At 34.5% G+C, this 17,692-nt stretch overlaps 1 pseudogene across 1 annotated transcript; it reads left to right on the plus strand.

The window, feature by feature from the left end:
- The first annotated feature begins 7,306 nt into the window (after positions 1–7,306).
- Positions 7,307–8,147, plus strand: LOC108518109 (ras-related protein Rap-1b pseudogene; annotated as a pseudogene). Its single transcript, XR_001882294.1, has one exon. The product of XR_001882294.1 is annotated as a ras-related protein Rap-1b pseudogene (transcript).
- Positions 8,148–17,692: the final 9,545 nt, after the last annotated feature.

Consider the following 17,692-nt stretch of genomic DNA (forward strand, 5'->3'; position numbering starts at 1 on the left):
TAACACTTGTCCAGAACTTCCAAATGGTAGTCAATGCCTATGGAACTGACACAATTGAACTTAGCAATGAAATCCAGGCAGATTTATTCTGAGAGCCACTCCTTCTGAACTTCTTTGTTTCTTAAATGTGACTAAAAAGGTTTTGACATCTGCTCTTAGTTGCTGGCCATTTGTCTCTGATGCAGGATCAGACTAACTAGAAAAGGTCCACTCCAGCACCAAGAAACAATCAAAACCTAACTACAGGCTGATTAATCAGCAACGCTCTCAGAAAAAAATTCTTGGTCAAAATGGAGAAATGCGAAAGTTACCAACAAAGAAATTGACTCACTTAAGTCAAACCACAACAAAATGGAGCCAGGAGAATATAAAGGAAGGTCATTCATGCATGGATGCCTCTAAAAGAATTATCACAAGGACTATCTGAAAACTACAAAAATTTTACATACAATGCTTCTATGAAGATATCTTCCCAGCAATAGCCAGTATCACCAATGAGTATTTGTCCATACCAGCAACAAGCTTCTGGGGTCAAAGAGGTTTATTTTAAAATAACTTCCATGAACTTCACCTTTTTTTTTTCTTTATTACTTCTTCAAAAAAAAAAAAAAAGAAAAGAAAGAAAAAACACAAACAAAAGGGATATATGTGCAGAACGTGCAGGTTTGTTACGTAGGTATACATGTGCCATGGTGGTTTGCTGCACCCATCAACCCATCATCTAAGTTCCCTCCACTCAACCCCCAACCCCCAACAGGTCCCAGTGTGTGTTGTTTCCCTCTGTGTGTCCATGTGTTCTCAATGTTCGACTCCCACTTACAAGTTAGAAGATGCAGTGTTTGGTTTTCTGTTCCTGTGTTAGTTTGCTGAGGATGATGGCTTCCAGTTTCATCCATGTTTCTGCAAAGGGCATGATCTCATTCCTTTTTATAGCTGCATAGTATTCCATGGTGTATATGTAGCACATTTCCTTTATCCAGTCTATCAGCGATGGGCATTTGGGTTGGTTCCATGTCTTTGCTATTGTAAATAGTGCTGCAATAAACATACATATGTATGTTCCTTTATAGTAGAGTGATTTATATTCCTTTGGGCATATACCTAGTAATGGGATTGCTGAGTCAAATGGTATTTCTGGTTCTAGATCCTTGAGAAATGCCCATACTGTCTACCACAATGGTTGAACTAATTTACATTCCCACCAACAGTGTAAGNCCTTTTTATTAAAAAAAATATACCTTTAAGTTTTGGGATACATGTACAGAACATGCAGGTTTGTTACATAGGTATATACATGCCATAGTGTTTTGCTGCACCCATCAACCCATCATCTAAGTTCCCTCCACTCAACCCCCAACCCCCAACAGGTCCCAGTGTGTGTTGTTTCCCTCTGTGTGTCCATGTGTTCTCAATGTTCGACTCCCACTTACAAGTTAGAAGATGCAGTGTTTGGTTTTCTGTTCCTGTGTTAGTTTGCTGAGGATGATGGCTTCCAGTTTCATCCATGTTTCTGCAAAGGGCATGATCTCATTCCTTTTATAGCTGCATAGTATTCCATGGTGTATATGTAGCACATTTCCTTTATCCAGTCTATCAGCGATGGGCATTTGGGTTGGTTCCATGTCTTTGCTATTGTAAATAGTGCTGCAATAAACATACATATGTATGTTCCTTTATAGTAGAGTGATTTATATTCCTTTGGGCATATACCTAGTAATGGGATTGCTGAGTCAAATGGTATTTCTGGTTCTAGATCCTTGAGAAATGCCCATACTGTCTACCACAATGGTTGAACTAATTTACATTCCCACCAACAGTGTAAGAGGGTTCCTATTTCTCCATATCCTCTCCAACATTTATTGTTTCCTGACTTTTTAATAGTCTCCATTCTAACTGGCGTGAGATGGCATCTCATTGTGGTTTTGATTTGCATTTTTCTGATGATCAGTGATGTTGAGCTTCTTTCATATATTTGTTGGCCACGTAAATGTCTTTTTTTTGAGAAGTGTCTGTTCATAGCCTTTGCCTGCTTTTTGATGGTGTTGTTAGTCTTTTTCTTGTAAGTATGTTTAAGTCTCTTATAAATTCTGGATATTATATCATTGTCAGATGGGTAGATTGCAAACATTTCCTCCCATTCTGTAGGTTGCTTGTTCACTTTGATGATAGTTTCTTTTGCTGTGCAGAAGCTCTTTAGTTTAATTCTATCCCATTTGTCAATTTTGGCTTTTGTTGCAATTGCTTTGGCATTTTTGTCATGAAGTATTTGCCCGCCATGCCTATGTCCTGAATGTTGTTGCCTACGTTTTCTTCTATGGTTTTTCTGGTTTTGGGTTTTACATTTAAGTCTTTAATCCATCTTGAGTTAATTTTTGTATAAGGTGTAAGGAAGGGGTCTAGTTTCAGTTTTCTGCATATGGCTAGCCAGATTTCCCATGCTATTCCTGAATATGAGATCCTTTCCCCATTGCTTGCTTCTGTTAGGTTTGTTGAAGATCAGGTGGTTGTAGATGTGTGGTGTATTTCTGAGGTCTATGTTCACCTTCATTGGTCTATATGTCTGTTTTGGTACCAGTTCCATGCTATTTTGGTTACCGAGGCTCTGTATTAATGAAGTCAGGTAGTGTGATGCCTTCAGCTTTATTCTTTATGCTTAGGATTGTCTTGGCTATATCGGGTCATCTTTGATACCATATGAAATTTAAAATAGGTTTTTCTAATTCTGTGAAGAATGTCAATGGCAATCTGATGGGGAACTTCACCTTTTACCCCTAAGAAAGCTTTGACTCCCCCAGCTTTTTCAAATGTACCTATGGTTCACTACGATACACATATCCCAAATCACAGTTCCTTGCTCTTCCCAGATAAACTATTTTGAAAAGTCAGTCTCTCTGCTGTTTATTTTAATAATTTTTAATAGAAGTACATCTTTCTTAAAAGCATAGCCAAAATTTTAAGTATATTCACAATAATAATAATTAGGAAACAAATGATCATTGCTTTGATTTTAAGAATTATGAATTTCTTTAATTTTTCAAGTTGAAATACAGAACATGTTCTATTTAGTTACCAATTTATTTCTGTATTTCTAATGAGACAATTTACTTTGGTGAGAAATTTCAAGGAACATGTGGCATATATATATATTTGGTCAATGTTCCTTGACCCAAAGTATTAAGGCTGGGTTGTATTTAATTCAGTGACTAAGTAATTTAGTCAGGTTATTCAATAAATTAATGAGGTAATTATCTATAAATTGTTATAATTTGTAAATCTATAAATCATATGTAAAATTTTATTATAAAAAGCAAATGAATCTTTCTAACAATAGCTAGTTCCAACAATACATTAACTTCAATTGTAGTTAGCAAGTCCATTATTACATTTCTAAATATTGAAGTCTGTGCAGTAGTTAATGAACTTTTAGTCAATTATTGAGAAAAAAAAAACTTTCTTAGTACAGTAAAAGATATAAAAAACATGATTGAACTCAATTTCTCTTTTTTAAAAAATCACTGATTTCTTGGTCAAACTTTTGTCTCTTTTTGAACTTTTGAACTTTGTGGCCATGTGAAATGGCACTCTGAAACTTCTAGTAGACTCAAATTGAGGTAACTTTCTTGCTCACAACAATTTTATGTCCAGTTTCTAATATAAGCCATTATTTCTAACACATGCCATGGTTCCAAGTTTGAACTAATGTTAATACCACCTGCCCCTACATGACTGAGTCTGAGCACATCCCTGGGCCACATCAAGCACCATGGCAGATTAATCATTCCTCATGGTTTTAACAGGCAAACTGGGGGAAAAAAAAAAAAAAACTGTCTCCTCCAACTTTGGTTATGAGTGAGTTTCCTACCTTTTATTGGTGAAGAATAAACGTATCTGTCATGTAGAAAATAACATCGCACTCATATGGAAGCAGAGGTGAGAAGTGAAGCCTTAGTCACTATGGAGTCCTATCCCTGGTTCCAGTTGCCAGGTCCCTTGAGCTGTTCCACTTCCTAGAGAGCACCCTTTGAATCTTGATATCTCCAGTATCTTCCAGTTACACCTCATTTAGCCTAAAGGTCTTTTGGTTAGAAGTGTTGGCAATCGAAAGAGCTCTGACTAAAAATGCTACTCTATCAAACTAGTTAATTTCATTTTAATTTTAATTTAGTTGGCATAATTAGATGGTAGACCTAGTGACTTCAAAAATGTAGAGAATCAGCACCAGATTATAACATGACCAACAAAACATCATCCTATAGTTACTTATAAATTACAAAAGAAAATTAGAAGTGCAAAACTTGAACCACAAATATAATTTAGTATCAGAAATAATGGGACAACTTGGCATGTACCTTCCGATGTGTGATAAATAATACACCACTTGTAAAGTATTCCATACAAATGTTTAACCTAAAGGTGGTTATACCTCTAAGGCTAATATCCAGTTTGCAAGAAATACAGGAACACATGGCAAGTTACTCCACACCAGCAGGAAATTATGAAACAAATACAGGATGTAGAACATTCTATGCAATAATAACCAACCTGAACTTCAAAAAGTCAATATTGGTTTAAAAAGTGGTGAGATTGTTATAGATAAAAAGATAAAATGATATGATGACTTACCAAACAAATATAAAATATGAAATTGATGAGGTACTATTTTTTAGAAATATATAAGAGAGAATTGTGAACAAGTAGGAAAAGTTGGATATAGAGAAGACATTATATAATATTATGGAATTAGTATTAATTTTCATAGTTGTTAAAATGATTATTGTTAGTGTTTTCACAGTTGGGGATACTGAAAAGACTCATAAGACTCTGTAGAGCATACGCACACGAGGCTTTTACTAAAGCAGCAGAGGATGATGGAGTAAAAGGAAACAAGGGCAGGCAAGCACCAGAGGCTCCGGCAAACATTTCAGGTGCTTCTATCCAAGGTTGCAAGGGTGTGTGTGTGTGTTGTGTATGTGTGTTTGGATAGGACATACTTCATCTCTGGAATACAATCCATCAAGATTTTGTGAGGAATTTTGACTTAGAAGGAAAGTCTCCCAAATTTCCAGGTGAACCTTTTGTCAGGCTGCATGCCTGGTTATACCAGGTGTAAGCCATCTATACTCAAACTAGCCACAGGAGTTTCAAACTTTAAACAGCCTGTATTTAATCTTGCCCTCATTTTGGCCAAGAATCAGTACCAGACTTTCAGATGTTCTGTGAGATAATTATAGAGCTGTTTCAGTCCAGCAGTAAAAAATAAATCTTACCCATTGGCACTGTGGGAGAGTGCCCTAATTTATTGGAATTTCATGCTGAAAAGTTTTGGGCCAAAATATTCAAATATCCATGACTCTACTATCTAAAGAGATATTTAGAGAGTGAAATGAGTAATATATGGTAATATGTTAGCAATTACTAAATATAGGTGGATATTATATTAATCTTGTGTGAAATATTATTTTAAATTTTCATTATGTCTGAAAATCTTCATAATAAAATAAGGAAAATCAATAAAGACTCCTGTTGAGTTGTTCTGTGATCTTAGTACAGGACATTATTTTAAAATTATTCAAAAGAAAATATTTTGGTATTTAATAGATTACATACTTATATGAAATCTTAGCAACCTCACATATTTCAAATTCTCTTTTCTAGATACAATAATACTGCAGTGTACTTACACACATATTATATATATATATATACAATGTCTAAATTTTTGTATAATGTGAATATAAATGAATGAATATTCATATATAATATTAATATGTATATTTTATAGTCATATTCTAAAAGTTCATGTATTAAGATTGAGTCAAATCTGTTTAATCATTCCTCCCTCTCTCCTCCTTCCCTCCCTCCTCCTTCCTTCCTCCCTCGCCTTCCTTCCTTCCTTCCTTCCTTCCTTCCTTCTCCCCTTCCTTCTTTCCTTCCTCTCCTTCCTTCCTTCCTTCTCCCATTCCGTTCTTTCTTCCTTCCTTCCTTCTTCATTCTCCCCTTCCTTCCTTCCTTCCTTGCTTCCTTCCTTCCTTCATTCTCCCTTCCTTCCTTCCTTCCTTCTCTCCCCTTCCTTCTTCTTCCTCTCCTTCTTCCCTTCATCCTTCCTTAAACTTCCTTCCTTCCTTCCTCATTCTCCCCTTCTTCCTTCCTTCCTTCCTTCATTCCTGCCCTTCCTTCCTTCCTTCCCTCATTCTCCCCTTCCTTCCTTCCTTCCTTCATTCTCCCCTTCCTTCCTTCCTTCCTTCATTCTCCCCTTCCTTCCTTCCTTCATTCTCCCCTTCCTCCCTTCCTTCCTTCCATTCTTCCTTCCTTCCTTCCTTCATTCTCCCCTTCCTTCTCCCTTCCTTCCTTCATTCTCCCTTCCTTTCCTTCCTTCATTCTCCCTTTCCTTCCTTCCTTCCTTCATTCTCCCTTCCTTCCTTCCTTCATTCTTCCTTCCTTCCTTCCTTCATTCTCCTCCTTCTTCCTTCCTTCCTTCATTCTCCCCTTCCTTCCTTCTTCCTTCCTTCATTCTCCCTTCCTTCTTCCTTCCTTCTTTCTTCCTTCCTTCCCTTCCTTCTCCCCTCTTCCTTCCTTCCTTCCTTCATCTCCCCTTCCTCCTTCATTCTCCTCCCTTCAATTCCTTCCTTCCTCCTTCCTTCTTCTCCCCTTCCTTCTCCTTCCTTCCTTCCTTCCTTCCTTCCTTCATTCTCTCTTCCCTTCCCTTCTTCCTTCCTTCCTTCCTTTCCTTCCTTCCTTCATTCTTCCCTTCCTTCCTTCCTTCCTTCCTTCCTTCCTTCCTTCCTTCCTTCCTTCCTTCCTTCCTTCCTTCCTTCTCCCCTTCCTTCCTTCCTTCCTTCCTTCATTCTCCCCTTCCTTCCTCCCTTCCTTCTTTCCTTCCCTCTCTCCTTGCTTCCTTCCCTCCTTGCTTCCTTCTTTCCTTCCTTCTTTTTGTTAACTTAGCCATACTGCAGACAGTTACTTTGTGCCAAATACTGGACAATGTTCACAGAGGCATTGAAGCATAAAAAATTGTCCCTGGCCTCTACCAGCTTACCACTTGATGGAAGTTATTTCTAATTTAATTGATGGGATGTAAAGAAACCTGGCTTTTTAAGAGATCATACTTTTAATAACAAAATCAGATGAATATGTATTTTTTCATATTTAAAAATAAAGAGTATAATGTTTTCACATATATGCGCTGTTCAAGCCCAACAGTTGTTACCTGAAACTCCTGAGACTGGAATTTATAACAGATCATATACTCAGAAACACTCATAGAGTTTGGGATAGCACTCATGATAAAATATGTATTTCTGGGACATCACCAAACCTCGCCCAGAGTCAGGCGTGTAAACCAGCCGGAGCGGCGGCAGCAGCGGCAGGACCGCCGTGGCGCCGAGAGTAACGACCCCGAGGGAGCGCAGGGCGATGCTGGCTGCGGGGACCCGGTGACAGTGTGAGAGGTACTAGGTTTTGACAAGCTTGCATCATGCGTGAGTATAAGCTAGTCGTTCTTGCCTCAGGAGGCATTGGAAAGTCTGCTTTGACTGTACAATTTGTTCAAGGAATTTGTGTAGAAAAATATGATCCTACGATAGAAGATTCTTATAGAAAGCAAGTTGAAGCAGATGCACAACAGTGTATGCTTGAAATCTTGGACACTGCAGGAAGGGAACAATTTACAGCAATGAGGGATTTGTACATGAAAAATGGACAAGGATTTGCATTAGTTTATTCCATCACAGCACAGTCCACATTTAACGATTTACAAGACCTGAGAGAGAACACATTCTTCGAGTTAAAGACATTGATGATGTTCCAGTGATTCTTGTTGGTAATAAGTGTGACTTGGAAGATGAAAGAGTTGTAGAGAAGGAACAAGGTCGAAATCTAGCAAGACAATGGAACAACTGTACATTCTTAGAAACTTCTGCAAAATCAAAAAGAAATGTTAATGAGATCTTTTATGACCTAGTGCAGCAAATTAACAGAAAACCTCCAGTGCCTGGGAAGGCTCGCAAAAAGTCATCATGTCAGCTGCTTTAATATACTAAATGCATTGTAGCTCTGAGATAGGTTTGAAGAACTGTTGCCCAATTCAACAGTGCCAGCATTCCAACTTTGTTAAACCTACCAACATCTTAAATGGACTTTCCTGTGGTGTAACCTTTAAGAGGCAGATGAAAGCTACTATATCAGTTTGCATATTCTAATCACTTTCCAGTATCACAAGAGAGATTTTTACTTATATAATAGTCCTAGAGTATGCAGCTGGTAAAACCAGAGGCTACATCCAGTATTACTGCTAAGAGACATTCTTCATCCACCAATGTTGTATGTGTATGAAAATGGTGTACTGTATACTTTAACATGCCCCATACTTTATATTGAGGAGTACAATAATGTAAATCCTAAAAGCACCACTATTTTTAGCATAATAAAAGAAAGTCCAAAGAACTCCTAGATAGACTACTCCAGATAACTTCGCTTCTTTGATACTTGTAGCTTATTGTAATTTTTTTTAAGAAATTCAGGGTCATTATTATTGTACAAAATAAGCGCTTTGATTAACACAGCTATATAGGTTTTTTAATTTTAAAAAACCTATGGAGACAGTGATCTTGTTTTTAAAATATGATAGTTCTTTCAGTATAATGTCTTAAAAACATTGCCTTTAATACCTGTTGGGAAGGAAATGTCCAGACTTTTCAAATCTCTTATTATATGTTTCCTTTTTTTTGTTTACATGCACATAGTTGTGTGTACACTGGGGGTGTACAACAAGAATTGTATATTTTCAAACAATTTTTTAATGATTTAACAATTTTTGTAAATCATTTTCAGGCTTCTGCAGCTGTAGATTCTCATTGTGAACCCCTTGCTTGCTCATGCATAAGTGTATTTGCATTGCTTTGTATGCATTAATGTTTGGATGTAAAGATTGTGTATCTATCCAACAGGGAGCCACAGTATTTAAATTGACCAACCTAATGTTACAACTACTTTGAGGTGGCCAAATGTAAACTAAAAGCCTTAATTAAAGTGGTGCAATTTTGTATAACTTAGCATCAGTAGTTTAATAAATTTGGATTGGCATGCCAAATATATATATGTATTTCTGTTACATATCCTAAGTGTTTTTGGAGAATAAAACTCTCAGTAGTTCAAAGGTGATCAAATCAGTTTTCACTAACAAATGATTTTAGGTCAGATTAGAATTTAATACCAAAGAGCTTAAAATAAAGAAACCTTTGAGTTGCCAGTTGAAGGCAACGATTGGAGAAAGATGTAGATATATTTGATTTGTACTCTATCAAGATTATCCGTTTTAAAAACTTATTACAAAGATTATAACAAGAAAAGGCAGAGCTAATAGCTGGGTCACTAAATTCAGCAAAGGGATTCAGGTTAGGCTTCTCAGAGAAAGTTTTATTTGAACTATTATCAGAAGGATGAATAGAAGTTAATTGTCTTCTACAACTTTTAAACAATGTCATAGATATGCAGATTTCACTTTTACCTAACTTCTGTTCTTCAGTTTTAGCATGCATATGGATTGTGATCACTAATTATTATGACTAAAAATCTATTTCTAATAAAGTTAACATTTAGATATCTAAATGTCTGTTTCTTAAGCACTTTTAATTGTACAGTTGACTTGGCATTTCACTTTTTATCCTGCATAAGTAGAAAAATTACTAAGACCAAGGTAATGCTTAGCAAAAGAAATTGGCAATATCCTCAGAAGCATATTCATGGCTGTGGTCCAACAATATGATATTGTCCACACACAGGGCCATCTCCCTGAAATGTAGCTAAAATGTATGTTTGTGTAGAGATGAGTTTGAACAAAATAGAAAAAGAAAACTGTACAGAATGGATAGGAGATTGGACATCTGGAGAAAGTGTTATTTGCAGAAAACATTAAAATCCAAAAGAGATAAAAAGAGCTGGTTAATTATTTTCCTTGTGTTGAAGCTCATTAAAAGCTTCTTAAATTACCATAAAAAATTCACATTGTAAGTTAAAATTTATTTATTTTGATGTATAAGATAGATTTTCTGCGTAATCTTTCTAAGACAAAACTGGAAGTCATCTTATATACAAATATATGTTGGAGTAATTTATGAAGAATACTTTCTTACAAAGAAATAACTTCAAACTGTATTTAAAATAATAGTTTCAGAAGGATACAATCTGGAGTAGATTGTAACTAAGGTATGCTGTCAAAATATAGCCACTAATTTGTTAAAAATTTTTATCCATTCATTAGAAAATATTTATTGAATTTTTCTCCCTACTAGTCACTATGTTGGCATCAAACATACAATTATGAGGAGGCCGAAATGGCCCCACTGTATTGAACATAGATGAGAAAATAAACACACACATCAATAAAATTATTTCCAGTTGTGAAAAGTGTTTCACAGGAAAGCAACAACAAGAAGAGCCTCAGAAAATAAGTAGTGAGGATCCATGTAGAATAGGGAAGACTTCTGTGAGGGAGTGTCATTTAAACAGAACCTCGAATTATAAGAAGAGGTTACTAAAAAGGAGGTGGAGAAAAGACTTCGAAAGCGTATGCACCGTTCCTGAATCTGTGTAAGCCTGGAATATTTTGAGGAATTAAGAGCAGTTTTTCTTGCCATAATGAGCTAGTGATTTGAGAAAATTAAAAGATAAAAATAGACAAATTACACATGGCCTTGTAGGTTGAGATAAAGAGTTTGATTGTATTCTATGTCACATGAAGATCCATTTAATAATTTTAAAAAGAGAAGAAATCTGGCCAAATTTCCACTACAGTAGAATCTGCTGGGAAAAAAATGAATCAGGGATATGGGAAATGGAAGTAGGGAGAATATTTCTGGAGACTGATTTTCCTCAGATATTGGTTACTATCGCCAAGTTTTCTCATTCCAGTAGTGATGTCATCATTCCCAATTACTGAAGCCAGGATGTTAGGAATCATCAGTCTTTTTCTTTTGAATTAATGTGAGAGAGAAAAAAGTAGTCGTGCTATATGTTATTTAGAGGATAAGATCAATAGATTTGAAATTGATTTGACATAAACCCACAGGAAAGTGAAGAACCAAGCATGTATTCTAAGCTTCTGGCTTGAGCAAGTGAGCAATCAGCAACTTCAACCCTGTGACTGACTAAATTTTTACTGAGGTATACTTGGTAATGTAATAGCTGCAAGAAACTGAGAATCATTGAAATTTAGAAAACATTGTAACAATGTCATTAGGTTAATAGATAACCTTTTCTTACAAAGATTTGTAAAAAATGAAATGCCCTAGAAATTTGCTGTGTATATTATGCATAAAAATATCACCTCCAATGAATTCATCTGGATTAAGAATGTGCCTGAGGAAAGAAAGAAAGAAAAGAAACTCAAAGCAAGACCAGACAAAGAAAACAAAAATAAAAGAAAAGAAAGAGAAAGGACAGATAAGAAAAGGCAAGAAAAGAAAAGACAGACAAAAAATTGGAAAAATATGACAGAGAGAGGGCAAGAATCATATGTATCACAATTTTAAAATATTTTCAATGTATAAAATCATTTTTTGACTTTTTTTTTTTAATCAAGAAGACCCTGGATATAAGTCCATCAGTATATAAATAATTGCTAAGAACTGGGACTACATTTTCAAGAAACTGCCCTGTTGAAAAAGACAATATTTTCAAGAAAATTGACCAAAAGATATCCTTGCCTTCATTTCCATTGACATCTTGTGATTGCAATATTTTTTCAACTATGACTCTTTTTCTACCAATGGCATAGCACAAAAATGTGTGACAAAATGTGTGTCACTATAATTATTCATACCAATATTGCATAATTTTACCTCAGAATGTTTTTTCCAACTACATTCTTTTTCCAGGGGCATTTACATTCAATGATTTTTCCAGGGGCATTTACCTTCTGAGTGCTGTGCCTCAAAGTCAAACTGGTTAGCATTACCATCTTGTCTGGTATTATATATGCATTTATTAATGTACAAATTGACTTTCTAAATAGAATATATTTGTCAGGAGTTTTAGGTCTTGTGTTCCCAACACCTAACAGTAACTCAATAGATACTTATGAAAGGCAAAAATAATTTTTTTCTTTTTTTATTATACTTTAAGTTCTAGGGTACATGTGTACAACGTGCAGGTTTGTTACATATGTATACTTGTGTCATATTGGTGTGCTGCATTCATTAACTCATCATTTACATTAGGTATATCTCCTAATGCTATCCCTCCCTCCTCCTCCTTCCCCACAACAGGCCCCGGTGTGTGATGTTCTCCACCCTGTGTCCAAGTGTTCTCATTGTTCAATTCCCACCTATAAGTGAGAACATGTAGTGTTTGGTGTTCTGTCCTTGCGATAGTTTGCTCAAAATGATGGTTTCCAGTTTCATCCATGTCCCAACAAAGGACATGAACTCATCCTTTTTTATGGCTGCATAGTATTCCATGGTGTATATGTGCCATGTTTTCTTAATCCAGTCTATCAGTGATGGACATTTGGGTTGATTCCAAGTCTTTGCTATTGTGAATAGTGCCGCAATAAACATACATGTGCATGTGTCTTTATAGCAGCATGATTTATAATCCTTTGAGTATATACCCAGTAATGGGATAGCTGGGTCAAATGGTATTTCTAGTTCTAGATCCTTGAGGAATCACCACACTGTCTTCCACAATGGTTGAACTAGTTTACAGTCCCATCAACAGTGTAAACGTGTTCCTATTTCTCCACATCCTCTCCAGCACCTGTTGTTTCCTGACTTTTTAATGATTGCCATTCTAACTGGTGTGAGATGGTATCTCATTGTGGTTTGATTTGCATTTGTCTGATGGTCAGTGATGATGAGCATTTTTTCAGGTCCGTTGGCTGCATAAATGTCTTCCTCAAAAAGTGGGTTAAGGATATGAACAGACACTTCTCAAAAGAAGACAAAAATATTATTTAAAGTTTTTTGAAAACTTAAAAAGGAAATAAAAGTGTCACATGGGAAACAAAATTTCACCTTTTTTTCCTCTGAGTTAATCTCAAACACATATAAGGATATGCAATTATCAGTTATGTAAATTCAAGGGAAAGTAATTTGTACTTATAGGTTAGATATGATAGTTAATTCACTTAATTCTACTTGTTTGCTAAACAAAAAAAAAAAAAAAGAAGGCTGTCAGAAATAATATATCACAGTAAAACCTCCTATCCAACAAGAAGACTGTATTTGGGGAAGTATTTTCATAGACCTAAATTTTTTAGTGGTTCCAATTTATATTTCACCACTTGAGCTTCCCATTAGAAAATGTGTTTCTATGACACCAGTTGCACTTGCATTTTTTCCCCATGGGTTTTCCAGCAGATGTTTACAATCCTTTAGTGACGTTATAACCAGAATTGCATTAGGTAATAATTCAAATCCCTAAATTTTATGTACCCACCTGTACTAATATTTTTAAGTTGTCATCAAGGAAATATAAGTATTATCCTTGTATTTATTTCTATTCTAATTCTTCTCATGCCATTGGTATTTTATATTTATTCATTGTAAAGATGAATAAACAAATTATAAAAATAAACAAATTATAAGGAAACAATGGAATATCCAAAATAGAATATGCAAGCCAATTAACAATCACCATTTTACCAATAAAATATCGAAAGTCAGAAAATTGTGGAGTATCTTTGAAGGATTAAGAAATGATAATGGCAAATCTAGAATTTTATGTCAATTAGATTTAGAATTCAAAAATACATCAAAATAGAGACATTTTCAGACAATCCAAAAACTGAGGGTTTACTAGCAAGAGTAGTAACTTCTAAAGTATATACTATAGAATAAAGGATAATTAACTGGAAGTAATTCCAAAATATTAGAAGGAGAAAGGATGTGAAAAAAATATATAAGCAATCACAATTTTATTTAACATACGCACCAACAATATGTGATTTGTGGGAATAAGAAAAACAATGTAAATATAAATAATGAACAATTTAGTAGCAAATATTAAATAATTGCAATTAAAGAGCTGTAAGACTTTGTATTGTTTGGGCTTGGTGTTAATAAACTTTATATTTTATGTTAATAATGGTTATTAGAATATCAAAATTGCCTAGCAAAAGAAAACTGATAATGTGAATAATTTCCAAAATAAGAGAGATAAGTTAAAAAAAAAGTTAAAGTAAACAAATGCAAAACAAGGCAAAAAAAAAAAAAAATTAAAGTGAGAAAGACCTGCAAAGTGAATAAAAGGAAGAAAATATGACTTTGAATATAAAAAAAATAAATAAATGAAAACCTAAAAAAATAACATGCAAGTTGCCAAAAGGAAACGATTTACTTGACTGAATAAAGGTTGTAAAAGATTTCTTTAGCTGGTGAGCACCAGGCAAATCTGAATACCAGGTGGTTCCAGACTGAAGTAGGATCGGGCTTCTTACAGAGGAAGAGGAAGTTGAGTATGCCTGGTTTGGGTTGGACAGATATTTTCTGCTTTAACTGAAGCTGAGTTTAGGTTTCTGGGTTATTTTCTGTTTGTTTTTGTTTTATCTGTTTATGTTCCACTTTCAAAGAGTCTCATTATCCATCAGAACAATATTGTATGAGAACCATCTTTGCAGTCCATGGGCTAACCACATTTCCTGTGTGGGGCAGAGGAGGTAGACAATATAGGAATTAAATGGATATAAAGGAAGAAGACAAAGGGCAGGGGATTATTACTGTCTTGTATGTTTGTTTTAATCACTTTACACAGTTACTAAGTTTTCAAATTTACTAAATATTTTATATGATTCAAATCACTAACTGAGAAATTTATTTCAAATTCAGTGCTCTTTGCAAAGACCTGGCTAGGTGTTGGAATCCAAAAATGAACTGTGAAAAAAAGGCCCTTGTCCTCAGGAATTTATGTTCAGAAGAAATAAAAAACCAAAATTAAATAAGTGGATAAATACATGTGTGTTGTTTTACTAAGACCTTATTTATTAAATATTTTGCTAAGCCTATAATATTAAAGCAGGTATCTACATATCTCTATATAACAATGGTTCTAGAGTCAAGAGTTTAACCTTGTGGATTCCTCAGTGACCTTGAGTAATCACTCAACAAAAATACATTTGTATTTAAATACGAACGTATGTTCGAACATGTTATCACCCTAGCCACTTCACAAAATATTTGAAAAACACATTGATAGACAATTTGATTATTCTACATATCTGGTAAATGAATTAGAAGTATGATAAAAGGTTTTTCTGAGAGGATACCACCAAGCAAAAAGACAATGACTAGCATTCGACACCATTAACTTTAATGTAAATCTATATTTAAGGGACCTCTGTCACTTTCTTGGGGAATTGAATCACCTATTCCTACTTAGCAGCATGAAAATTAGTTGAATCTCCAGGTTATAGCATTTGAAGGCACGCCTGAGAGGAGCGGATTCAAAAATCAACAGGTGGTTGGTGTTTTCTGTGGGAGCATTCCTACCTCAATCCTGCTGCTGTGACTCATTCCTAAACAGCTTTGGGGTCTACAGTCCCCCTTGGTACCTGCTGGGTGTTTGTTCCAGGACCACCACCAATCCTACCATCATCATCCCTTCATACCAAAAGCCAGAGATGCTCAAGTTTCTTATATGAAATGGCCTAGTATTTGCATGTAACTTATACACATCCTCCTGTAAACTTTATACCATCTCTAGATTACTTATATTAAGAATACTGAATACAGTGTAAATGCTATACCCATAATTGTTATACTGTATTGTTTTTTATTTGCATTGTTTTATTGTTGGATTTTGTTTTAAAAATTACTTTTGGTATTTCTTTTAACAAATATGTTTGATTCATGGTTGGTTAAATCCACCCATAGTGGGGGTCAACTGTATTCAGGAATTTGCATTAATAGACATAAGAGCCTGGCAGATTCTTTGCTTAAGTTAACTCTGTGCAGACACATCATTCAACATTTCTATTTTGATACTTTAAGCAGACTGCAGTGTTTGACTAGCTATTTCAGTAATATGCAATAATTTTTACAAAATAGACATAGACGTTCTGTGACCCCAAATACTCTGAAACTCTAAACTCAATTATTGGATCTATAGTGGTGTTTCTGATTAGATTACAAGATGAAGGAAGCAATGGAATTTGACCTAATGTAAAGAAAAATATTGCTATCTCTCCACTGATTACTTTGGATGATGGGAGAGCTGTATAGCTATTTAACTAAAGAGGAATCCTTTCAGGAACTACTCTGAAGTACTTTAAGAGAGGGAGTTGCTGAAGAAAAAAGATTGAAAACAATTGACTTAGCTGTTTGGAGACTGGCAAGAATGTAACTATAATCTGTCATTGTATGGGCAGACAAATTGCCTGAAAATTGAATAAATTGGAAATCACTGGAAGGCAGCTATTTTATCCTTGGGTGCATTAGATACCTTGGAAAAAATGTTATTAAATGGTGAACAATTGCTATCCAAAAGTTTCTAGCTGTTTGGAATATAGAGTTATATAAAGTCAAGAGTCTATTATTATTCTAATAATAGATTAAATCCAAATGTAAGAAAATGTTTCCTATGAAATATGTAATTTAATTATTATCAGAGCAATACTTTAAACAATTATTTGATTACCCTGTGTTTGTGAATGTATATGAAGTAAGTAATAACCTTATTTTCTCCTCTTCTTTGTAATTTAATTAATTAGAAATTGAGAATCTCAGACTCCTCCCCAGTCCTATTAAATCTGCATCTTCATAACATTTCCAGGTCACTCATATACTGTTTAACTTTGAGAAGCACTGCTGTATATTGTCTTGAGAGTCCACACTATGAAATAAATTGGCCCCTATTTACTCCTTAATTGAAATTGTTCAAAGACTTTCTTAAAGTTTCTAAATAAGTCCTAGTTTATGGAAATGAACTGAATTTAGTTTAGGTTTTTATTATTATTATTATGCATTGCTGCCCAAAAGAAGAAAGTTTATTTTTGCCAACTTCATCTTATCCTTGACTTCCAACCACTGTCACTTCTGTCTTCTTTCTTTTTTATATTTTCAGGTGAATTAGAGGTTTGTCAACCATAAGAATGAAATATATGGTTTATGGCCTATTTTTATGTAACTGATCACTCTGAGATCTGGAAAACAATATTTGTGTTTATCTGCAGCTAAAATCTAGACACCTGCCCCTACACTGCATAGCAAAACAGGTCACTAGAAAAACACAAGCAATTTAGAAAGGCTTTTAATATTGAACAGCTTCATTTTGTCTCTATTCATGTCTATTACTTTCTCTTTTTTATTTTGAATTGTTTTATTATATTCTATATTTAATATTCTATAATTAATATGCCAATAACAGCCAATAATAATTGAGGACTCAGGTTTTGTGAATACACTGATTTATAATTAGTACACTATATTATGAGTTTGCTTTGCACATTATCAGTTCTTCATTTTTTGTTTTCACAATATATCTTCAACTACGTTTTATTTTAGGCAATGTATGTATTACAGTTTAAGAATAATATCTTCCTTGTTAAATATTGATTTCCACCCCTTTTCAGAAAATTAGATGGTTTGCATTTATTGTTAGAAATAATATAAAGTTTTTCTGGTTTTGTTCTTTTAAATAACATTATTAATATATTCTTTTGTAATTACAAACACTCCTTGTTTTTGTTTTGTAATTACTT

This window comes from Rhinopithecus bieti, unplaced genomic scaffold, assembly GCF_001698545.2.
Source record: "Rhinopithecus bieti isolate Rb0 unplaced genomic scaffold, ASM169854v2 scaffold_44571, whole genome shotgun sequence".
NCBI classification, from domain to species: Eukaryota; Metazoa; Chordata; class Mammalia; order Primates; family Cercopithecidae; genus Rhinopithecus; species Rhinopithecus bieti.